Source organism: Penaeus japonicus, unplaced genomic scaffold, assembly GCF_977035675.1.
Source record: "Penaeus japonicus unplaced genomic scaffold, GWHDUDI00000001_assembly GWHDUDI00000015, whole genome shotgun sequence".
Classification (NCBI taxonomy): Eukaryota; Metazoa; Arthropoda; class Malacostraca; order Decapoda; family Penaeidae; genus Penaeus; species Penaeus japonicus.
In genome coordinates this window covers 1,236,700-1,261,699 of record NW_028234417.1, presented here as the reverse complement: position 1 = coordinate 1,261,699, position 25,000 = coordinate 1,236,700, and the positions used below count along the sequence as shown (strand labels likewise).

At 49.6% G+C, this 25,000-nt stretch overlaps 1 protein-coding gene across 11 annotated transcripts in view; it reads left to right on the top strand.

Annotated features, from left to right (window-relative positions):
• The window catches only part of Mef2 (myocyte enhancer factor 2), a 475,383-nt gene that overhangs the window by 325,987 nt on the left and 124,396 nt on the right, over window positions 1–25,000 (top strand). For 2 of the 11 annotated variants that reach the window (XM_086544338.1, XM_086544335.1), the window contains exon 2: window positions 8,457–8,512. The exons of the other annotated variants lie outside the window; for them this stretch is intronic. The gene's annotated coding sequence lies outside the window, so the exon portion shown is untranslated. The remainder of the gene's footprint in view (window positions 1–8,456; window positions 8,513–25,000) is intronic. 11 annotated transcript variants of the gene reach the window in all.

Genomic DNA, 25,000 nt, shown 5'->3' with positions numbered 1-25,000 from the left:
CCGACCGCTAGGATCTCCGGAAGTTGTGTGAAGCAGCCACTTGCATACGCTTCTTTGGCGTCAGTTTGGAAGGATTACGTTTGTTTCTACGTCGAAGGAAAGGAAGAGGATTAACTGCAAGGTCACTGCTTGATGTGTGGAAGTTGAATTGCTTGCAAGGGTTGTTTTTGAACTGCTTGCAAGTAATGACGACATAGAGGGCGCTCATTAAGACGGCTGTCGAGACCTTGGGCATTTAATGATCTTTCTCTGGTTTCCTCCCCTCGGGTCACCTTTATCTGAAATTGGGAAAACTACCTCCCTTTTTTATCTCGAAGAATGTACAACACACTTTAAATTATTTCTAAGGGGGAAGCTGGAGTTTAAACGTGCGGGGCAGAAGTGACGGCGGGGTTTGGGTATAAAGAAAAAGAAAAAAAGAAAGAAAAAAAGAGGGCGTAGTAGGTATGATGATTCAAAGGAAGTGCAAGGAAGTTCCATTAAAAAAATATACAGTTAGGGCTTGGTGTGTGTATGTGTGTGTGTGTGTGTGTGTGTGTGTCCGTGTCCTTGTGAGTTTATATACATGATGTATGTATTTTTGTACTAATGTGTGCATGTTTCTTTGGCAGTATACGCTTCTAATTCTGTGCACTCTCTCTTCCTTTCTTTTACGAGCCAGCGCTGCCCCGCTTTCTCTAGACGACAGAATGAAAGGATAATGAAGAGACAGATTTGAGAATGTTCCCTGGCGTCGTTTTTTAAGCAGAGGGAGACACAGCCACACCCAGTCACGATACCAAAAACACATACCTACTCCCTCACCATCATTTAGATAGAGGGGAAGGGAAGAATGACAGAGATAGATAGATACAGAGATAGGAGGAAGAGAGAAAGTGAGAAAGAAAGAGAGAGAGAGAGACGGATGATTGTGTGGAGACGCAAAGGGGTAATTTAAAGGAAGTGAAGGGACAGAAGAGAAAGAGGAGGGAGAAGGAATGGCGAGAGGGGAAAGGAGGAAGAGGCGGAGTAAGGGGAGACGGGGAGGGAGGAAGAAGAGTGAGGTGAAGGGAGAAGGAGAAGGTATAAGAGAGAAAGAAGGGGAAAAGGAATAGCGAGAGAGAGAGAGAGAGAGAGAGAGAGAGAGAGAGAGAGAGAGAGAGAGAGAGAGAGAGAGAGAGAGAGAGAGAGAGAGGGGGGGGGGGGGGGGGGGGGGGGGGGGGGGGGGGGGGGGGGGGGGGGGGGGGAGGAGAGGGAATAACGATAAAGGAAGGGAGAAAGAGAAGGAAAAAAGAAGAAATGGACCTGGTAGAGGAAAAAGGGGGAAGAAAAGAATGTTAAGAGAGGAAGGGAAAGGGGAAGTAACAAGATAAGTAGGGGGAGAGGAAGAAGAGAAAGGAGAAAGACGAGAGGAAGGGAGAGAAAGAAGAGGCGAGAGGCGATGGCAGGCGAGGCGCACGTGGTCTGACGCATCCATTGCACACCGCATGTAAACACTTGCCCTCTTGGACTCGGACCAAAAATCCGCCGTTTCTTATTCACTGATTATTCATCTCCCTCTGTTTCTCCGCCGTATCATCTGGAGGAAGGGATGTTTGTCAGCCTTTAGCTGGGGCCTTGTGATTGTATCTTGTCTTGCAGACGTGAGTGCTTACTTCATTATATATATATGTGCGTGTAGGTATATATATGTATATGTGTAAACACACATACACACACTCGTTCGCTCACTCTCATTCACTCACTCTCTCTCATTCTCTCTCTCTCTCTCTCTCTCTCTCTCTCTCTCTCTCTCTCTCTCTCTCTCTCTCTCTCTCTCTCTCTCTCTCTCTCTCTCTCTCTCTCACTCACACACACACACACACACACACACACACACACACACACACACACACACACACACACACACACACACACACACACACACACACACACACATTCACACATTCACACATTCACACATTCACAATACACAAAATCACACGTTTGTATGTATGTTTGACCTATGGGTGAATAAGGCATGTTTATCATCAAGTACGTAATCATGACTTACAGCTTAATAACTCCTGACGTCTTGTGATCTCACCTTTTCTCTCCATCTCCCATCTCTCTCTTCCTCTCGTTCTCTTTTTTTCTCTTTTTCTCCCCCTTTATCTCTTTTCCTTTTTATTACTCTTTATCTCAGGTGGGCGCGAAAGAGCAGCGACAATGGGCGTATATGTGGTGGCGCCAGCATCGATCTCGTAATTTAAGTTCCCCCTCTCCTCCACCCTCTCTCCCCCATCCTTTCTCCCTCTCTCCTCCTCCCTCTCTCTCCCTTCCTTTCTCCCTCTCTCTATCTCCCTTCCTTTCTCCCTCTCTCTCCCTTCCTTTCTCCCTCTCTCTCCCTTCCTTTCTCCCTCTCTCCTCCTCCCTTTCTCTCCCTTCCTTTCTTCCTGTCTCCTCTTCCCTCTCTCTCCCCCATCCTTTCTCCCTCTCTCCCCCATCCTTTCTCCCTCTTTCTCCCTTCCTTTCTCCCTCTCTCCTCCTCCCTTTCTCTCCCTTCCTCGTCCCTCTCTCCTCCTCCTCCCTCTCTCTCCCTTCGTTCCTCCCTCCCTCCCTCTCTCCCCTTTCCTTCCTCCCTCTCTCCCCCTTCCTTCCTCCCTCTCTCCATCTTCCTTTCTCCCTCTCTCCTCCTACCTCTCTCTCCCTTCCTTTCTCCCTCTCTCCTCCTCCCTCTCTCTCCCTTCCTTTCTCCCTCTCTCTCCCTTCCTTTCTTCCTGTCTCCTCCTCCCTCTCTCTCCCTTCCTTTCTTCCTGTCTCCTCCTCCCTCTGTCTCCCTTCCTTTCTCCCTCTCTCTTCCCTCTCTCCGTTCCTTTCTCCCTCTCTCCCCCTTCCTTCCTCCCTCTCCCCTCCTTCCTTCCTCCCTCTCTCCCCCTACACCCCTTCCTCTCTCTCTCTCTCTCCCCCTCCCTTTCTCCCCTATTCCCTCTCCCTCTCTCTCCCTACCCTCCTCACTCTCTCCCCCTCCCTTTCTCCCCTATTCCCTCTCCCTCTCTCTCCTACTCCCCCCCTCTCTCTCCTCTCCTCCTCCCTCTCTCCCCTCTCCCCTATCCTCCTCTCTCTCCCCCCTCTCCTCCTCCCTCTCACCCCTACTCCCCCTCCCTCTCACCCATACTCCCCCTCCCTCTCACCCCTACTCCCACTCCCTCTCACTCCCCACTCCCCTCTCTCCTCTCCTCTCACCCCTACTCCTCCCTCTCACCCCTACTCCCCCTCCCTCTCCTCCTCTCTCTCCCCCTTCTCCTCCTCCCTCTCTCCTCCCTTGTTCACCCTCCCTCCCTCTCCTACTCCCCCTCCCTCTCACCCCAACTCCCCCTCCCTCTCTCCTCCCTTGCTCCCCCCTCCATCTCTCCTCCCCCCTCCCTCTCTCCTCCCTTGCTCACCCTCCCTTACCCCCCCCCCCCTCCCCCTCGGCCTTCCCGTCTTCCCGAACTAAAGCATTCGCCCTAAGGTTCATTTTTTGTTGCGACGGCACACCATTGCAGGGAGAGGAGGGAGGGAGGGAGGGAGGGAGGGAAATGAGGGAGGGAGGGCAGGGGGTTCATTTGGAAGTGAAGCGGGAGGGAGAGGGGGAGTCGTAGGAAAGGGAGTTAAAGGGAGTTAAAGGGATTTAATGCTTTAAATGCCCGTCTACCACACTGATGCCCAGCTGACTGACGAAGTCCCCGCCCGCCTTGGTTTTTTTTCCCCCCGGAGCAGCTGATGTTGGGTTTATTTTTAAGTTTCGGGGAGGGAGGCGGAGGGGGGTTTCAATTTTGCGGATGAGCTTTCGCGTTACTTGTGTTGATGGCTATCTTCATCAGATGCACACGTACAATCACACACACACACACACACACACACACACACACACACACACACACACACACACACACACACACACACACACACACACACACACACACACACACACACACACACACACACACACACACATACACGCACACCTCTTTACTCTCTCATTGTATTTGTTCTCTTCCTTGTCTTCTAGCTTCGATTCTCCTCTTCTCTCCTGCTCCTTCGACTTTCTTCCTCCTCCTCTTCGTCTTCTAGTCTCGATTCTTCTCTTCTTTCCTCCTCCTTCAACTCTCTTCCTCCTCCTCTTCGTCTTCTGGCCTCGATTCTCCTCTTCTCTCCTCCTCTTTCGACTCCCTTCTTCGACTCCTCGTCTTCCCTACCCCCGTCTCCCCTCGTGCCTCGTTTTCTTCTCATCTTCAGCCCCAACATGATCGCAAGCATAAACAACCGTCTATGCGTATTAATTCCGGAAAAGAAAGACATTAACGCTACGGAGGGAAAGAGTTTTTTTTTTCTATATCCCTTTTTTTGTGCCGATGGCTTGTCATAAACACGTGCGGTAAACACGTGTGAAAGCGTGTTTTTTTGGTGTGAGGAAATAAGGAAAAATTATTATAATAAAGAATCGACACTCTTCATGGATAAGCGTATATGTTCATTTGCAAATGCGCAATTGCACATACACACAGTAAGCATGTGCAGTAAGAGAGACATGTAAATGCATACTTACAGCATGGGGGGAGGGGGTCGGAAGAAGCTTCAGCCATTCAAACACGTTTATTAATCATTTTCCTTACATATCGTCCTCTCTTTGCTTAATATGTTATTTATATCCCGACCAACAATTCGAGAGAAAAAACGAGAAAAAATGCCATCCATAGAAAAAAAACAAAAAAAAAAAAACATCAGAATTATAAGCTAAAGTTCGTTGCCTTAATAATGCCAAAACTTTTTCAAAATCATTTTCTATCATTGACAACCTTACCGATTTCTGAAGACAATCCGGAAAGGTGGCTATGTAAGGGCGGATAACTTTTCGACTTTTTGTACACAATTTATTTTCTTTAATCACTCATGGCTTTGGTTGTTAAACTCCGCTACTTGTTGCGAGTTGCAGACTTCATAACGCCATTGCTTTTGTATGTTTTGAAGGAAGTTGCAGCGGTGGAGAGAATAAGTAAGTTTTCTCTCTTCAGCTTTTAATGCAATTTTTTCTTAGGCTGACATTTGATACCGAAAAAAAATAAATAAAAATAAGATCAACTCGAAAAGAAGGTTATTTGATTAGTTTGATGACACGACGCCTTTTCTCGAAAAAAGAGCTCAAGACTCAGGAAAAAAAATGATAAAACAGAATAACAAGAAGTTTGCTTTTGGAGAGCAGGTCCAACCATCGCGACAGCTCGAACACCCGCTGCAATTTATCACACCCTGTCGCGTTCATTGGCTGAGAGGGAGAGAGGGAGGGAGGGAGGGAGGGAGGGAGAATGGGAGGGAGGGAGGGAAAGGAGAAAGGGAATATGAAGGGAGATAGCAAGGGATGGAGGGAAGGAAGGAAGGAAGGCAGAAGGCATGAGCAACAAAGAGCGAGAGAGATAGAGAGAAAGAGCGAGAGAGAGAGAGAGAGAGAGAGAGAGAGAGAGAGAGAGAGAGAGAGAGAGAGAGGGAGAGAGAGGCCAGTGCTTTGGCAGGGTCGGTGTCAACAGTGCGGGGATTTACACCTGCTCTTTGATTCATGGCTTGGACCTTGAGAGCAGCTCCGCCTGAAACGCCTCCACTTAGCAAGCAGACAAACATCCACATCCGTCAAAGGCTTGTCTTGCACGCCCACGATTCTTGCACGCCCACGAGGAGAACCACGCCTTCCTTCCCGCCTGCCTCCCCACACTTACCTTCCCTTCTCTTCCCTTTCTTTCACTTTCCTTCACTTTCCTTCTCTTTCCTTCCTTCCTTTCCTCCCCGCCTCCTTCCCTGCCTTCGCTTCCTTTATCTTTCCTTCCGTTCCTCCCTCCCTCCCTCCCTCCCTCCCTCCCTCCTTCCGTTCTTCTAGCACCTGCTTCATTTTGCTGTCTGTTTTTTTTTCCTCTCTCATTCTCCATCGTATTTAGATGGTTTTAGTTTTTTTATCGTTTTTTTTCATAATTATTGTTTAGTTTTACTTTTAGTTTAGTCCTACCTACACCCTCCCCCCACCCACCCCACGAACAAAAAGTAAAAAGAAAAAAAAGAGAGACATTAAGAATGAATAAATGAATTGTTGCTTCACCGTCTCTCTCTTCCCCTTCCCTCATTTTCCTCTTATTTGCTACACCCTTGCATCCCGCTTCACTCCATCTCCCCCATGTCTCTCTGCGCTTCATTTTTCCCCTCGTCTTCCCCCCACCCCCCCACCCCCACCCCATCCCCACTTCCCGTCACTCCTTTTTTTTCCCCCTCTCTCTTTCTCTTCCCTCTACTTTCCCCTCACTGATCTCGCTTCGTCTTCCTGCTTCACGTCGCCTCGCGGATGTTGTAGCCACTCTTCCGTCGCATCACGTCGCTTCATTGCTTCCCCTTCACTCTCCGTTTCCCCTCTTTGCAGTAGATACTTTTCTCTCTCTCTCTCTCTCTCTCTCTCTCTCTCTCTCTCTCTCTCTCTCTCTCTCTCTCTCTCTCTCTCTCTCTCTCTCTCTCTCTCTCTCTCTCTCTCTCTCTCTCTCTCTCAATCTCCCTCTCCCTCTCCCTCTCTCTCTTGCTCTCTCTCTCTCTCTCTCTCTCTCTCTCTCTCTCTCTCTCTCTCTCTCTCTCTCTCTCTCTCTCTCTCTCTCTCTCTCTCTCTCTCTCTCTCTCTCTCTCTCTCCTCTCTCTCTCTCTCTCTCTCTCTCTCTCTCTCTCTCTCTCTCTCTCTCTCTCTCTCTCTCTCTCTCTCTCTCTCTCTCTCTCTCTCTCTCCTCTCCTCTCTCTCTCTCTCTCTCTCTCTCTCTCTCTCTCTCTCTCTCTCTCTCTCTCTCTCTCTCTCTCTCTCTCTCTCTCTCTCTCCAGCTTCATATCCCTTCGTCCTTGTTTATTTTCCTTCTTCATTATCGCCGCGAGAGGGACTAGATCATTCTTCGCTTGTCGCTCCTATGTTGCAGCCATAGTCTACGTTGATCGGTAAAGTCTTCTGCTGCAAGATGTTTATGCAACACAGCTCCGGTGATTTATGTCTTACTTGGGGTTGTATTTTACTTCATAAAAAAAGAGGGATGGGGGGGGGGAGAATAAATCTTACGCATGGCTTTGTTTGTACGTGGATGATTTTCTAGCCGGGTCATGAAATGGTGAGGTGTGTGTGTATACCCGGGTCACAGAGTGGAGGAAGCCGGCGCGCTTGGCCGACCTTCGCTTCGCATTCCTCACGTGTTTATCCGCCATTTCTCTTCTTGTCTCTCACTCGATCCTTCTCCTTCGCTGCTGCCTCGCCGCTTCTCACTTGTCGCCCTCTTCTAGCACCTCTTCTTCCTCTTCCTGCAACCTCTTTCTTTTTCTTCTTCTCCCTCTTCTTCCTTCTCCGCTTCTCCAACTCCTCGTCTTTTTCTCATCCTCCACTTTAGCTGTTAGCCCGCGTCCTCCTCCTTTTCTACTTCCACCTCTTCCTCTTCTACTTTCTCCTCCTCCTCTTCCTCCTCCTCCTCCTCCTCCTCCTCCTCCTCCTATCCTTTCTCCTCCTCCTCCTCCTCTTTCTGCTCCTCCTCCTCCTCCTACCCTTATTCCTCCTCCTTCTATTCTTTCTCCTCTTCCTCCTTCTCCTCCTCCTCCTTCTCCTTCCCTTCCTCCTCCTCCTTCTCCTTCCCTTCCTCCTCCTCCTTCTCCTTCCCTTCTCCTCCTCCTTCTCCTTCCCTTCCTCCTCCTCCTACCCTTTCTCCTCCTCCTCCGTTTTCACCTCCTCCTCCTTCTCCTCCTCCTCTTTCTCCTATCCTTTCTCCTCCTCCTTTCTCTCTTCCTCCATCCGTCTCTTGTTTTCGTCTTCGGGGTTTCTTGCCTTTGCCTTATCATGATGGTTTCCCCTGGTCGCTGTTTTTCCTTTTCTCCTCCTGCGTGTTTGGGTTTCGCTCCCCTCGCAGTTTGTGCTTTTGAGTTTTATCTCGTCGTTCTCTCTATCTCCATATCTCTCTTTCTCTGCTTTCTTACTTTCTTTGTCTCTCTTTTTTTTATTTCACTCTCCCTTTTTTTCTCTCTCTACCTGTTTTTCTCTATCTTCTCTCTCTTTTTTTCTCTTTTCTTTTCTCTCTTTCTTCTCCTCCTTCCCCCCCCCCCCCCTCTCTCTCTCTCTCTCTCTCTCTCTCTCTCTCTCTCTCTCTCTCTCTCTCTCTCTCTCTCTCTCTCTCTCTCTCTCTCTCTCTCTCTCTCTCTCTGTTCCATTGTCTGTCATTATCACAATATCTTTGATTACGAGCCTTCTCCCCGAGCCTTTCACGTCGTAATGTTTTAAGCCGCCCATTTATAGTCGGATAAAAATGTATCTCAGCTGATCGCCTTCAAGCAAAAAGGGTCCCCGTTCCGTGAAAATCTGCGCGACTGTGCGTTTAAAGGATTAGAATTTTCATATTTGATCCTTCGTAATGTCCTCCATAGTCTGAGTTCATGACGACTGATGTTTTTGTTTCTTCTTCCGGCAGGTGAGGACGGAGTGCAGGAGTGTCTGGGGGGCGTGGCTCTGTCGGAGGATCCACGGGTGAGTGTTGTCCACACACGCACGCACACGCGCGCGCACACACACACACACACACACACACACACACACACACACACACACACACACACACACACACACACACACACACACACACACACACACACACACACACACACACACACACACACACACACACACATACATACATAAAGATATACGTGAATCATATCCAGAATATGCCTTTATATCCAAATGCACTGTGTACACAACCTTTGATGTGTGTTTCTCCTTTTTTTTTCTTCTTCTTGTCGTACATCAGTAGCCGTGAGAATCCGCTCGAAATGGCGACGGGCATTTCGCCGCAATCGTATTCCGATAGGCATTATCGACGCCGGAAAGACGGCGCGAAGGAAATCAAAGTTTATCACCTCGGCGATAGCTTTCCGAGCCCGCGGATCAATACCCGATTTTGAGGTTATCTGTGCTTGAGGATGATTGAATCGCGCGATGAGAACCCCGGCCCTTCGCGAGGGCTTCGAGACCCCTTTGTCTGGGCCGACATCATTATGGATTTTATCGGAGGTGCGGGTACAAGCGACACGTCGTTGGGCTCTCGGACCGCGACGCGAGTGGTCGTCGCCGCCACTCGTCGCCTCTTGTCGCCGCCTCGCGCCCGTCCTCGGCCCACCTCTTGATTGCTGGGAATTGCTTATTATTGTTGCTGCTGTTGTTGTTTGTATTAGTATTCGTGTTGTTTTTATTATTGTTGTTGTTAATGTTGATATTATTATTATTAGTTGTAGTATTAGTATTGGTATTATTAGTATTATTGTTAATATTATTATGATCATTATCATCTCATTATTATTATCATTATCATCTCATTATTATTATCATTATCATCTCATTATTATTATCATTATCATCTCATTATTATTATCATCATCATTGTTGTTATTGTTGATATTATTCGTATTCCTATTCTTATTATGTTCATTGTTATTTTCATTTGTTTGTTTGTAAGCGAAGGCTATTCTCCGTCACTCAAAGATATTTTTTTCCCTCCCCTGCTCTTTTGTAGGAGGGAGGGGGGGGAGGGGGGAGGTATTTCAGTCGTAAGGTTGTTGAAGTTGTGTTTGATGGCGTTGTTTTGCCCCCCCACCCCCCCACCCTACCCCTTAGGGTTGTGGTTGGATGTTGCTGTTGTTGTTGTTGCAGTTGCTGTTGCTGTCACTGCTTTCATTCTGCGGACGTAATTGGGTTTGCGCTCGGCTCGGAGGCGATGGTGGACGGCGATGCATGTCGTCAACTGCACCTTAAGCGCGAGGGTAATAAGAGCTAAGAATAGCGTACGTGGGCGGCTGTGCTCAGGCAGCTGTGTTGCTAAGGTAAATTCGACAGAAAATGCTGCTTCCGCGGACACTCGCCATCGACTACTGACGGCGGAAGGTGCGTAGGTCGGCGGGATGAGCGCGGACATTGATTGTCGCGCTCTTGGGCGGACGCGGACGCACGCACTCGCTCGCTCGCCTATCAGTATGCACAAGTACTCGTTCGTGCACACGCCTGTCTACGGGCGCACGTACACATGCACATGGATATGAATATGCACAAACAAGCAGGCACACGCACATTCACGCACGCACACGTACACACACTCACACACACTCACTCACTCACTCACTCACTCACTCACTCACACACACTCACTCACTCACTCACTCACTCACCCACTCACACCCACACATTTGATACGAGTAACAAAAAGCGCACTACTGACTCGAAATGCATTCCTCGTGATGTATTTGAATGTTATTATTTTTTTGTTTTTGTTTGCTTTCGTTATCCTACGGCCATTTTTTTTCTCTCTCTCTCGTAAGGTATTCCAATAAAATTTATATGACAAATAAAATCAAAAGAGATAGTACAAGTTATTATCTTTATAGTAGCCAAGTAGCCAAACCTCCGAAAATCTGTCGCGATATGTCATGGCTATTTTTCGCGCGTCAGATTCTTTTTTTGAATTTGAAAAAAAAACGCGCCGTTATTTTTAACCGTTCTTGATTTATTCTCGTACATGTTTCTTTTGCTTTGGTCGTTTCCACGGATACTTCCTTTTTTTGTTTTGTTTGTTTTGTTTCTTGCTTTGATTTTGCTATTTGCGTTTGTATTTGCTTTTACGTGTGTGTAACTTTGTTTAGTGTGGGGTTTTGTTTATAGGATTGTGATGTGTTTTTGTGTCTCGAATGTTCTTGGTCTTGTTGTTTTTATTATTAGTGTTATTGTTTTTATTGCTATTGCTATTATTATTATTATTATTATTATTATTATTATTATTATTATTATTATGGATATTACTATTGTTATTATTATTATTGTCATTATTATTATTGTTATTATTATTGTTATTAATTAATATTATTACTTTGCAAGGTCACCATTGTAAGCAATCCGTTGTTGTTTTGATTTCCTGGTGTTATTTCTTTGGATTTTCTTTCCTCTGTGTTTGTAATGCACGGAGATGACTTTGCCCTCCCATGGTTTTGTGTTCTTCTTTCTCTTCTTTTAATTTTTTTCTGTTTTCTCTGCCTCTACTTCTTCGTTTTCTTCTTGTTCCTCCTCTTCATCTTTTCGTTGCTCTTCTTGTTGTCTTTTCTCTTTCTTCTTCAGTTTCTTAATTATCAACAGTAGCTTCTTTTTCATATTCTTCGTCTTCTCCTCCTCTCCTCTCCTCTCCTCTCCTCCTCCCTTCTTTCTCCTCTCCTCTCCCCCCCCCCCCTTCTATCTTTCTTTCTTTCTCTCTTTCTCTATCTATCTCTATCTCCCTCTCTGCCTCTCTCACCCCCCTATTTCACTCTATCTATCTATCTATATACCCCCCCCTCTCTCTCTATCTATATACCCCCCCCTCTCTCTCTCTCCCTCCCTCCCTCCCTCCCTCCCTCCCTCCCTCCCTCCCTCCCTCCCCCCCCTCCTCCCCCCCCCTCTCTCCCTCTCTTCCTCTCTTCCTCTCTTCCTCTCTCTCTCTCTCTCTCTCTCTCTCTCTCTCTCTCTCTCCTTTTCTCATTTCGTGCGTCATAAATGTTGAAATAAATTCTAGGATTATTTGCCCCCGACAGCGGCCAGGGAAAGCACGAAGACTTTTATCATTTTCTTAAGACGGCAGTTATTTGCGTGATGTTGGGTTAAGATACATTGTTTTTGTTGCTGATTTTTTTTTTTTGTGTGTGTGTGGGCGTTATTGTTGTTGTTGTCACCGTTATCACCTTCGTTATCGTCTCTTTTTTTTATAATGGTGATGATAGTAATAATTATCATGATGGAAATGTTGATAGCACGGATAGTGAAAATGATGATCGTGATGATGAAATGATGATAGCAATGATGATAAGGCTAATAATTAGAACTATAAGAATAGTGCCGTGTACTTATAAAGATGATATAGCCATGATAATGGCTATAGTTATTTTGGTTGTTGTGATTATATTAGTGTTGATTTTGAGGATATTGATATGATGATTGCAATTATAATTGTGAGTAAAGGAGATCGAAACACTATAGGCACTCTCCTCGCGTAAAGGGAGATTGAGTTCCCGGATGTACACCGGATATGTTGAAAAGTTATGGCGTGATCATAAAAGTTTGGATCTCTCTCTCTCTCTCTCTCTCTCTCTCTCTCTCTCTCTCTCTCTCTCTCTCTCTCTCTCTCTCTCTCTCTCTCTCTCTCTCTCTCTGTCTCTCTCTCTCTCTCTCTCTCAACTTATTTTCTCTGACTCATCGTAACTAGAAGGTAAGATGCTTGATCCTCCAAATTTTCTTCTACTTTCCTCCTCCTCCTACCTCCTTCCTCCTCCTCCTCCCGCTCCTCCTGGTCCTTCATCCTCCTCCTCCTTTCTTCTCCTTCCTTCTCCCTCCTTCTCTTCCTCCCCCCCTCCTCCTCCTTCCTCCCCCTCCTTCCTCCTCCTTCCTCCTCTTCCTCCTCCTCCTCCTCCTCCTCCTCCTTCCTCCTCCTCCTCCCGCTCCTCCTGCTTCTTCCTCCTCTTCCTGCTCCTCCCCCCCATCCCCCTCCACCTCTCTACCAATATATCTCTCCCCCACTCCCTCTTTTGGCGGTCAGGTAGAGAGGAAGAGAAGAAATATATAAGAGAGGGTGTAAGGAGGATAGAGTAAGTGATAGACCAAATGCGGAAAGGTAGAGGAAGGTAAGACATGTAGAAGTAAGCGGAGAGGAGAAAGAAGAGGGAAGGGAGAAAGGAAAGGGAGAGGAGAGGGTTAAGAAAGGAGAAAGGAAAGCGAGAGGAGAGGGTTGAGAAAGGAGAAAGGAAAGGAGGGGGGAGAGGAAGAGGCGATGAAAGGAAAACAGAGGAAGCGGAAGAAGGAGAGGAAGAGGAAGATGAGAGAACGAAGGATAGGAAGAGAGGAAGAGAATGAGGGGAGAGAGAGAATAGGGGGAGAGAAAGCTACCTCCATTACGCTCAGCAGGTAAGGATGGGGGTTGGGTGGGGTGGGGGTGGGGGGACCTCGCCGACTCACACACGTTGGCTGAAGAAGTTCAGATGGCAACGGGAAAAGGGAGGCCGGGGTTGGTTGGTTGGTTGGTGGAAGTCACTGGTTTCAAAGGACAGGTTATTAAGGTCTGAGTGTTATTCTGTGTTATGGGGATTGACTTATTGTTGTTAGTGTTATGATTGAGGACAGGATAGAGTAAGTGATAAACCAAATGCGAAAAGGTAGAGGAAGGTAAGACATGTACAGTAGAAGTAAGTGGAAAGGAGAAAGAAGAGGGAGGGGAGAAAGGAAAGGGAGAGGAGAGGGTTAATAAAGGAAAAAGGAAAGGAGGGGGTAGGAGAATGAGAGGAGAGGGAGAGGAAGAGGTTGTTGTAGTTTATGCTTTTTAAATCTTTTAAGTGTTGGGTAGGAATGTAGTTGCGCGAGTTTGTGCTTTTGTGTGTTCGCTATAGGTTGGTTGGCAGTGCTGTCGGTGGAAGGTTATTGTAGATGGTAATGGTGTCAGTCGATGTTGTCAGGACTTCGATGATCAGGGACCACTCGCCTACGCTAACCTCGTTGAACGCACACCCACGGCCTGCTGTGTCGCCCATGAGTGTCGATCTCAAATGGTGGGATTTGATGATGATGGCACGTATGGTGAAACACGAGAGGCTTAGGAGGAGAAGAAGAAGGAGAGGAAGGGGAAGATGAGAGAACGAAGGACAGGAAGAGAGGAAGAGAATGAGGGGAGAGGATTTGATGATTATGGCATGTATGGTAAAACGCGAGAGGCTTATGAGGAGGATTCGCAGAGGCCCAGAAACTGAGGGCAGTGGAGAGAGTGGCGACGGCGATGGTTGCAGGGCGGAATGCGGGGTATGGGCGCCGTTGTTATGGCGTCTGATGATGCTGTGAGGTTCGGGGGGAGGGGGGGTGGGGGCAAGGGGAGTGGGTGCAGGAGGGTTGTGGGGTTAGTGTTGGTGAAGGCTAGATAGGACACAGCCTCCGTCAGACCCAGAATATCGAAACTTCACTGAAAGACCCGGTTATCTAAGCGGAGGAGGAGGTGATCTTGGTGTTCATGGTGGGGGTCAAAGGCGTCGGAGGTTTAGCCTGTGGGCGGCTTGATCCCGAGGCCTCCGCCCATTTGGGAAAGGAATATTAGGAGGAGGAATTAAGGTTAATGACGGTGGTGGTAATTGCTGGTGCTGACTGAGCCGTAAGTGGAGGTGATGGGCGTGTTGAAGGGCTGTGGTGGCTGTGGCATCGGAGGAGGCGATGGCAGCAGCTGGCGCGGCACGGTGCCAGGATACACAGCGGTGTTGGTGCCACGGTCACCATATAACGGAGAGGAAACCTTCCAGCGGTAGACACAGCTTGGCGGCAACAGATTAGCGAAAGATATGAGCTGCAACTGCGTGAACTTTTGTGGCTTCGGCGAATATAAACAAGCTATTGTTTACATTTTATAAAGCTAGAAAGTCAACAGTGGCACCTCTTACGTGGGTTTTGGCAGCGGCGGGTGCCAACTCCCCCGTACCCCGCGCCCCCGCGCCGCCAACCCCCCTTACCCCTTGCTGTGCCCAGGCCTCGAGGTTCGCCTCTGACGCCCCAGTGTTCGTAGGAGGATTCCTTCAGGAAAGGACGCCTTGGTCTTCTTCTCGTGCTCTGCACAAGTCTGAGGTTAGCGCCATGTGATGCTGTAGAGCAAAGGAAAAGGAGAAGGGCGGGATTCCTCTCCCCGAGCGATACCCCTTGCCCTCCCCCCTGCCCCTTGGGCTTCCCTACACCACCTGGCCGGGTGCCAGCCGGGGCGCAGGTGAGGCGTCCCTGCTACCCACGCTGCGAGGGGCGCCGCCTCCTCGCCCTGCTCCTCCCCCGAGCTGCCATGCGTCCCCACGTAGCTGCACGTGCACTCGTCGCATGGGGATTGACTTATTGTTGTTAGTGTTTTGGATTTGAGGACAGGATAGAGTAAGTCGATAAACTCAAATGCGAAAAAAGGTAGAGGTAGGATAAGACAGTTCAGTAGTAAGTAAGTGGAAAAGGGGGAAGGGGGGAAAAATAATAAAAAAGTATAGGAAGGGAGGGGAGAAAGGAAAGGGAGAGGAGAGGGTTAATAAAGGAAAAAGGAAAGGAGGGGGTAGGAGAATGAGAGGAGAGGGAGAGGAAGAGGTAGTTGTAGTTTATGCTTTTTAAATCTTTTAAGTGTTGGGTAGGAAGTTGCGACGTTTGTGCTTTGTGTGTGCTTCGCTATAGGTTGGTTGGCAGTGCTGTCGGTGGAAGGTTATTGTAGATGGTAATGGTGTCAGTCGATGTTGTCAGGACTTCGATGATCAGGGAGGTTGATGACGCTTGGGTTCTCTAATGGTGGATTTGATGATGATGGCACGTATGGTGAAACACGAGAGGCTTAGGAGGAGAAGAAGAAGGAGAGGAAGGGGAAGATGAGAGAACGAAGGACAGGAAGAGAGGAAGAGAATGAGGGGAGAGGATTTGATGATTATGGCATGTATGGTAAAACGCGAGAGGCTTATGAGGAGGATTCGCAGAGGCCCAGAAACTGAGGGCAGTGGAGAGAGTGGCGACGGCGATGGTTGCAGGGCGGAATGCGGGGTATGGGCGCCGTTGTTATGGCGTCTGATGATGCTGTGAGGTTCGGGGGAGGGGGGAGTGGGTGCAGGAGGGTTGTGGGGTTAGTGTTGGTGAAGGCTAGATAGGACACAGCCTCCGTCAGACCCAGAATATCGAAACTTCACTGAAAGACCCGGTTATCTAAGCGGAGGAGGAGGTGATCTTGGTGTTCATGGTGGGGGTCAAAGGCGTCGGAGGTTTAGCCTGTGGGCGGCTTGATCCCGAGGCCTCCGCCCATTTGGGAAAGGAATATTAGGAGGAGGAATTAAGGTTAATGACGGTGGTGGTAATTGCTGGTGCTGACTGAGCCGTAAGTGGAGGTGATGGGCGTGTTGAAGGGCTGTGGTGGCTGTGGCATCGGAGGAGGAGGCGATGGCAGCAGCTGGCGCGGCACGGTGCCAGGATACACAGCGGTGTTGGTGCCACGGTCACCATATAACGGAGAGGAAACCTTCCAGCGGTAGACACAGCTTGGCGGCAACAGATTAGCGAAAGATATGAGCTGCAACTGCGCGAACTTTTGTGGCTTCGGCGAATATAAACAAGCTATTGTTTACATTTTATAAAGCTAGAAAGTCAACAGTGGCACCTCTTACGTGGGTTTTGGCAGCGGCGGGTGCCAACTCCCCCGTACCCCGCGCCCCCGCGCCGCCAACCCCCCTTACCCCTTGCTGTGCCCAGGCCTCGAGGTTCGCCTCTGACGCCCCAGTGTTCGTAGGAGGATTCCTTCAGGAAAGGGCGCCTTGGTCTTCTTCTCGTGCTCTGCACAAGTCTGAGGTCAGCGCCATGTGATGCTGTAGAGCAAAGGAAAAGGAGAAGGGCGGGATTCCTCTCCCCGAGCGATACCCCTTGCCCTCCCCCCTGCCCCTTGGGCTTCCCTACACCACCTGGCCGGGTGCCAGCCGGGGCGCAGGTGAGGCGTCCCTGCTACCCACGCTGCGAGGGGCGCCGCCTCCTCGCCCTGCTCCTCCCCCGAGCTGCCATGCGTCCCCACGTAGCTGCACGTGCACTCGTCGCAGCCCACTCCCTCACCGCGCTCTCCCTCTCGCCATGCTGGTGCACTCCATCTCCCGGGCTCCCTTCAGCGCATTGCAGGGTGTTCCTCTTAGGCTCCCTTCAGACTCAATGCAGGGCTCCTCTGGCTCCCTTCAGCTCATGCAGGGCTGCTCTGGCTCCCTTCAGCTCATGCAGGGCTCCTCTGGCTCCCTTCAGCTCATGCAGGGCTCCTCTGGCTCCCTTCAGCTCATGCAGGGCTGCTCTGGCTCCCTTCAGCTCATGTAGGGCTCCTCTGGCTCCCTTCAGCTCATGCAGGGCTCCTCTGGCTCCCTTCAGCTCATGCAGGGCTCCTCTGGCTCCCTTCAGCTCATGCAGGGCTCCTCGGGCTCCCTTCAGCTCATGCAGGGCTCCTCGGGCTCCCTTCAGCTCATGCAGGGCTCCTCTGGCTCCCTTCAGCTCATGCAGGGCTCCTCGGGCTCCCTTCAGCTCATGCAGGGCTCCTCTGGCTCCCTTCAGCTCATGCAGGGCTCCTCTGGCTCCCTTCAGCTCATGCAGGGCTCCTCTGGCTCCCTTCAGCTCATGCAGGGCTCCTCTGGCTCCCTTCAGCTCATGCAGGGCTCCTCTGGCTCCCTTCAGCTCATGCAGGGCTCCTCTGGCTCCCTTCAGCTCATGCAGGGCTCCTCTGGCTCCCTTCAGCTCATGCAGAGCTCCTCTGGCTCCCTTCAGCTCATGCAGGGCTCCTCGGGCTCCCTTCAGCTCATGCAGGGCTCCTCTGGCTCCCTTCAGCTCATGCAGGGCTCCTCGGGCTCCCTTCAGCTCATGCAGGGCTCCTCTGGCTCCCTTCAGCTCATGCAGAGCTCCTCTGGCTCCCTTCAGCTCATGCAGGGCTCCTCGGGCTCCCTTCAGCTCATGTAGGGCTGCTCTGGCTCCCTTCAGCTCATGCAGGGCTCCTCTGGCTCCCTGCAGCTCATGCAGGGCTCCTCTGGCTCCCTTCAGCTCATGCAGAGCTCCTCGGGCTCCCTTCAGCTCATGCAGGGCTCCTCTGGCTCCCTTCAGCTCATGCAGAGCTCCTCTGGCTCCCTTCAGCTCATGCAGGGCTCCTCGGGCTCCCTTCAGCTCATGCAGAGCTCCTCTGGCTCCCTTCAGCTCATGCAGGGCTCCTCTGGCTCCCTTCAGCTCATGCAGGGCTCCTCTGGCTCCCTTCAGCTCATGCAGGGCTCCTCGGGCTCCCTTCAGCTCATGCAGGGCTCCTCGGGCTCCCTTCAGCTCATGCAGGGCTCCTCGGGCTCCCTTCAGCTCATGCAGGGCTCCTCTGGCTCCCTTCAGCTCATGCAGGGCTCCTCGGGCTCCCTTCAGCTCATGCAGGGCTCCTCTGGCTCCCTTCAGCTCATGCAGAGCTCCTCTGGCTCCCTTCAGCTCATGCAGGGCTCCTCTGGCTCCCTTCAGCTCATGCAGGGCTCCTCTGGCTCCCTTCAGCTCATGCAGGGCTCCTCGGGCTCCCTTCAGCTCATGCAGAGCTCCTCTGGCTCCCTTCAGCTCATGCAGGGCTCCTCGGGCTCCCTTCAGCTCATGCAGGGCTCCTCTGGCTCCCTTCAGCTCATGCAGGGCTCCTCGGGCTCCCTTCAGCTCATGCAGGGCTCCTCTGGCTCCCTTCAGCTCATGCAGAGCTCCTCGGGCTCCCTTCAGCTCATGCAGGGCTCCTCGGGCTCCCTTCAGCTCATGCAGGGCTCCTCTGGCTCCCTTCAGCTCATGCAGGGCTCCTCTGGCTCCCTTCAGCTCATGCAGGGCTCCTCGGGCTCCCTTCAGCTCATGCAGGGCTCCTCTGGCTCCCTTCAGCTCATGCAGGGCTGCTCTGGCTCCCTTCAGCTCATGCAGGGCTCCTCTGGCTCCCTTCAGCTCATGCAGAGCTCCTCTGGCTCCCTTCAGCTCATGCAGGGCTCCTCTGGCTCCCTTCAGCTCATGCAGAGCTCCTCTGGCTCCCTTCAGCTCATGCAGGGCTCCTCGGGCTCCCTTCAGCTCATGCAGGGCTCCTCTGGCTCCCTTCAGCTCATGCAGGGCTCCTCGGGCTCCCTTCAGCTCATGCAGGGCTCCTCTGGCTCCCTTCAGCTCATGCGGGGCTCCTCGGGCTCCCTTCAACTCATGCAGGGCTCCTCGGGCTCCCTTCAGCTCCATCAGCAACCGATTTCGGCCGATTGTCTGCCTCTTCCCTCCCTCTTTGGACGTCGCCCTCCGCTTCTTGGTGATCGCTGTTCTCCGTTACTTTTACACCCGTCCACCGCCTCCATCAACTCCTCATCATCATCATCACCACCATCATCACCATCACTACCACCACCACCATCAGCTTCGTCATTATCATCACCATCACCATCATAATTATCCTCGAAAACATCCTCTTTTCCTCCATCCTTACCCCGTCTCCCCTCCTTCCGTCCTTCTCCCCTCCTTCCGTCCTTCCGTCCCTCTTCCCTCCTTCCGTCCCTCTTCCCACCCTCCACGGCGTCTTCCCTCTTTCCGTCCTTCCGTCCCTCTTCCCTCCTTCCACGGCGGCTTCCCTCCTTCCGTCCCTCTCCCCTCCTTCCACGGCGTCTTCCCCCTCCTTCCACGGCGTCTTCCCTCCTTCCGTCCCTCTCCCCTCCTTCCACGGCGTCTTCCCCCTCCGTGCGTCGCTCCATCAGGGTGATGAACTGGCTGCGTGTACAATGACGGATGGAAGTAGCCGACACTATTGTAAGCGGCCGTTCAGTCGTGCTTAAGCGGAACAATCATTTTCTAATTGTTTTCCTCTTTAAGAAGCAGAAGTTGGAAAAAAAGAGGGAACATCTAAATCTCGTTTTTCATGAATATATTTTGCTTCGTTTCTTTTCGTCCTTCCGCCTTCCGTTTTCTTTTTCTTTTTTTTTTCCTTTTTTTTTTCTTTGGGAGGCCATTTTTTTCCCCAGAAATTATTTTCGACCTTCTCGCTCGATCTACACTTTTATGCATTACGGGGAAATCCTGATGAAAGCGCCCTCTCCTTTTTTATGTATTCGTTTACTATTATTACTACATACATTTGAATAGCATTTGCAAAATGGATAATAGCGTCGGCCTCCAGGCGGAAATCCGAACAGACGAACACAAATGCGAACATTTCGGTGATTAGTATTTCCGAGATTTTTCATTATTTGATGTGTTTTTTTTTTTTTATTCCTCCTCCTCCTCCTCCTCCTCCTTCTCCTCCTCCTCCTCTTCTTCCTCTTCCTCTTAATTCTCCTCTTCCTCCTCCTCCTTTTCCTCCTCCTCATATTTCTCCTCTTCCCTTTCCTCCCCCTCCCCCTTCCTGAACTTCTTGTACCAAGAAAAAAAATGCTCTTACGATGACTAGTCAGCCGCAGTCATCTTCGGTGCAGAGAAGGCTGTCGTAATCGTGATTTTGCTGTACGCCTTTCATTAAGGTCGTTTCATTTTGCGTGATTGGCCAGTCGTACTCGTCGGTAATCGTTGGTAGCCTTCTAGTGGTCGCTAGGTAGACGTCGGAGGTCGTTAGTGGTGTCCCTGGTCGTAGTCTTAAACTATATTTGGTCTCTAGTTATTGTTACTACGACTATCTAGAGGGAGAGGGAGAGAGAGAGAGAGAGAGAGAGAGAGAGTGAGTGAGTGAGTGAGTGAGTGAGTGAGTGAGAGAGAGAGAGAGAGAGAGAGAGAGAGAGAGAGAGAGAGAGAGAGAGGGAGGGAGGGAGGGGGAGAGAGAGAGAGAGAGAGAGAGAGAGAGAGAGAGAGAGAGAGAGAGAGAGGGAGAGGGAGAGGGAGAGGGAGAGGGAGAGGGAGAGGGAGAGGGAGAGGGAGAGGGAGAGGGAGAGGGAGAGAGACCTTAGAGAGCTGAAGCCTAGACTTCCAGTGCCTTATTATGATCATGTGATTTGCATTGTCTTGACTCTATTTTTTCGGAACGTTTGAGTGTTTTGTTTTGTTTTTAGTTTTTTTTTTCGTGTGTGTTTGTGTGTGTGTGTGTGTGTGTGTGTGTGTGTGTGTGTGTGTGTGTGTGTGTGTGTGTGTGTGTGTTTGGTATTTTAAGATGTGATTGATGTGAAATTTCCAATCCTGAATCAACAAAGGTGCTTGTGTAATGGATAAGTTGCGAAGGATAACTTGTTATGACATAAATTACTATTAGAAGCGTGTAAATGGTCAGAAGTTTCTAGAAAACGTAGAACACGAATAATGGAAGTCCATTTGCATGACGTAAAGATGGCAACGAGTGCGCATGACGGAAAGATGGCTGAGAGTGCATGGTAGAGTTAGAAGAAGCCTCCACGGGGAGCAGAGGTGGGCATGGGCGGGGGCATGGGCGGGGGCAGCAGGCACGGTGGCGAGGGCGCGTGCGAGCTTGGCCGTGACATCATTGGCTGGCGTGAGTCAGGGGAAAGGGGGGAGTGGAGAAGGGGAGGGTGTGTTAGGGGGGAGGGGTAGAGGGGATTGGAAAGGGGTTTAGGAGAAGAGGGGGGGGGCGAAGGGTAGGAGTTGGGCACCAACCATGCCAGCCCAAACACAAACACTTTAACCCAATCTTTTCCTTCGCGTTTCCTCCTGCTCCTCCTCATTCTTCTCCTCCTCCTCCTTCTCCTCCTCCTCCTTCTTCTCCTCCTCCACTTTTACTCTTATTCTCACTCACTCTTCTCACCTCTTCCTCCTCCTCCTCCTTCTTTCCTCTCCTCTACCGCTTATTCTTACTCTCCCCTCCTCCTCCACTTCCTCCGCCTTCGCCTCCTCCTCCTCCTCCTCCTCCTCCTCCTCCTCTTCCTCCTCTTCCTCCTCCTCCTCCTCCTCCTTCTCCACCACCACCACCACCACCTTCACCTCTTCGCCCCCCCCCCCCCCCCCCCCATCACCTTCCCCTCTACCATCGCCACCACCTGACTCATCGCTCATACAATTAGGAAACACGGCCGCCAAAATTAAAGACTACGCTGCCCCCCCTCTACTCTCTCCCTCTCTCCTTCCCCCTCCTCCCTCTACCCCTTCCCCTTCCCCCTCTGCTCTCCCCCTCCCCCTCCTTCTTTACCTTCGACCCTTGTTCCCCTTCCCCCTTGCCCTCCTCCTCCTCCCCCCTGCTGCTGAATACCCATAAAGAAAGTGTAACGAAAAGAAGAAAAACAGCAAAATGAAGTGAAATAGAAGAAGAAGGAGAAGGAAAGGGAGATGGAGATAGAAATAGAGATAGAGATAGAGATAGGGAGATAGATTAAGAAAAGGAAGTATAGAAGGGAAACAGAAGGAGAGAAGGAAGATGAAAAGGGAGAAGGAGATAGAGATAGAGATAGGGAGATAGATTAAGAAAAGGAAGTATAAAAGGGAAACAGAAGGAGAGAAGGAAGATGAAAAGGGAGAAGGAGAAGGAGATAGAGATAGAGAGATAGATTAAGATGAAGAGAGAGAACGAGAAAAGAGAAAGACGGAGGGAAAGAGAAGGGGCGGAGGCGATATCGTGAAGCGCTCGACGTCGCCGGAGGAATTTTTCCCGAAGCTTCTGGACGCTCCTGACTTCCCTCATGCCGATGGGAATTCCCCGACTGATGGCGCCAAGAAAAACAGGGGAATGAAAATGAAATAGAGGAAGGAGAGAAAGAGGATGTGGATAGAGAGGGAGAGAAGGGGAGAGATGAAGGTGAAGAGGTGGAGGAGAAAGGGAGAGAGAGAGAGAGAGAGCACTACTCTGCGAAAAATATGCGAATTATGCAAGACACGGAGACAGATCATCGACATCAACAGGATATGATTTTGCCAAGGGTGAACAAACACGCAAAATCAAGGGCGAGAGAGAGAGTGTGAGAGAGGAGAGTGTGAGGGTGAGGGTGTGGGTGAGGGTGAGGGTGAGGGTGAAGGCAAGAGAGAGTGAGTGTGTGTGTGTTCGTGTGTGTGTGTGTGTGTGCGTGTGTGCGTGCAGTCACGCAGAAGAAAAATAGAGGAGACAAGTGCCCATTCTTCGCTTTATGCCCTCCATTCCATTCCGCCTTTTTTCCACAGGTGCCCCACGAAAACATTTTTTTTACCCCTCCCCCCCTTCCTCCTCCTCCTCCTCCTCCTCCTCCTCCTCCTCCTCCCACTCCCACTCCCACTCCCACTCCTTCTCTTCCTCTTTACCATCTTCCTCCTCTTCCTTCTCTCCTTCTGTTTCCCTTCTATACTTTTCTTCCCCTTCCTTTCCCTTTCTCTCCTTCGTCCATCCCCCTTCCCCTCCTCCCTCCTTTCTCTCTTCCACCCTCTTTCCTCTTTCCCTTCCTCAATACCTTCACCCTTCCCCCTCCCCCTCTTCCTTCCTTTACCTCACCTTTCCTCTTATTTCCCTTCCTCCCTGTTATCAACCTCAGGTACATCCGCCGTAACAAAAGCCTGTACACATGCGCACGTCAACCGATGCCAACTACATGTTTTCCCCCTATTTTTCCCCCTTTTTTTCCCTTTTTTTGGGTCCGTGATATGTCATCTCGGAGCGTTTGTTGCTCAGCACCTCATAAGACTCGATCAGGTCAGCGACACCGGTATTTGTCATGTCTAGATGAAATGACACTCGCACACATGTTTGTCTGCCGTCCTGTTGGTAGGTTTTGGGTGATTTGTAGCCGGTATAAAAATGGCTGTGTTTATCATCTTGACTTGCGGTGTTGAATGCCTTCTTTTTTTGTAGAAATGTATATTTTATGCGACAGTGGCCACGTAAATACAATTTATATACCAGTAGAAGTACGAGAAATGCAATAAGTGGATATGTGATACGCGTGATTTGTATTTTTATTTTATTTTATTTTTTTATGAAATACATTATTAAAAAGAAAAAAAGAATTATAGATTGTGACGTTTACAGTCTTATTGGATTCTTCTTTAGACGAATCAAAAACTGGAATTTCGTTTTTCTGTTTCGTCTGAAGAGGAATTCAAGTGGACTCGAAACGTCTTGATTTGATTTAATGTGCACGTTACTACTTTTGTAATTATCATTACTGGTGGTACTATCATTTTTTGTCACTATTATCATTATTTTTGTCATTTATTATTATTTTCATCATTGATATTATTATTATTGTTGTTATCATTGTTATTGTTGTTATTATTGTTGTTATTATTATTATTATTATTATTATTATTATTATTATTATTATTATTATTATTGTTATCATAATTGGTCTTATCATTAATATAATTGTTTTTATGTTATGATTACCATAAGTAGTAGTAGTAGAAGTAGAATATATTATTTCCGGTAGCATACTATCTTTACATGTAGTTCAATTCTACTGAATACAGTTGTACTTCGCCATAATCGGTTTGGCGCCGTGTCACTGAGTCCTGCGTTCATTTCAGAGTTAGTATTTGAGATAAGTTATCTATGTGACAGGAGATAAGACGTTGAGGTCGGGGATAAGCGCTTTGTCGTTAACATACCTGCGTCTAAACCTGGCGGAAGTGGCTGATGAATCCGTGACGGCTGGAGCAACACCTGGCGAGGGGGACAGGGTTGCTTTCGCTGTCGCCTCCTGCCTGCTGTTTGCCTGCTTGATGACCTACCTGTCTGCTTACTTGCCTGTCAGTCAGTCAGTCAGTCAGTCAGTCAGTCAGTCAGTCAGTCAGTCAGCCAGCCAGCTAGACTACCTACCTGCCTACTTTCTTGCTTGCTTGCTTGCTTGCGTGGTTGTTTGCCTGTTTATTGTCTGCTTGCATTCCAATCACACCATAAAAGCTGCATAACAAACATGCATGACCTGTTATCCTACAGTAGATCTGTCCTGGAAACGATTCCATGCCAAAGCCACAAGGGCATACAGCACATAGTGGCATGGCAGTGACAGTGACAGTAGATAAGATTCGCATAACATTATAACAGTTACAATGACAGGGTGTGGATGTCTTATGACGTCATGACAGTTACAATGGCAGTAGGTTGGGCTTGCGTGACGTAGTCCATAATTGCTTCGATGTCAGTGGAAGATCTGAATGATAACGCGAATAAAACATGCACATGACGTCACTTGTAACAATCTTGCGTGAGCGATTACTTGTTGATACCGAGGTGTTTGACGTCACACGTGGCCAGAGTAGCCGAAGTGTCGCCGAAACGAAGTCATAAAAGCACTTTGACCGAGGCTCCGAGTTTTTTCTTTCTTTCTTTCTTTCTTTCTTTTCTTATGTAATTAAGAAGATGTGATTTATTTATCCTTTTGAGTTATGTGGGATAATCGGGTCTTGTGTTGGATAAGATACCCTCCCCCCTCACCCCCTCTTTCTGTGTTCCATCGCCCCCCTTTACACCCCCTCCCCTCCCTTCCCTTCCCCCCTTGCGTCCCCCTCCAGTCTCCCGGGAACAATTGGAGTAAAATGCCACAATTCAAAAGTAATTAGGCGAAATTTTCGAGAAAAATATGACCTCGT